The following is a 211-nucleotide window of genomic DNA, read 5'->3' on the forward strand; positions in this document are numbered from 1 at the left end:
TAGTACAGAGATTGTGGGAGTGGCCAACCAATGACTGGTATAGTCTGAGACCTCAAGAGTGAGCCCACCCCTGACACTGCCTGTAGCACCAGCACCCAGAGGCTGCGTGGCCCAGAGATCTAGGATAGAACCTAACATGACTGTAGGGGGAAAAATGTCAATGTATTAATATCTTTTTTTTTTTTTTGGTTTTTCGAGACAGGGTTTCTCT

This window comes from Microtus ochrogaster, linkage group LG5 (assembly GCF_000317375.1).
Source record: "Microtus ochrogaster isolate Prairie Vole_2 linkage group LG5, MicOch1.0, whole genome shotgun sequence".
Classification (NCBI taxonomy): Eukaryota; Metazoa; Chordata; class Mammalia; order Rodentia; family Cricetidae; genus Microtus; species Microtus ochrogaster.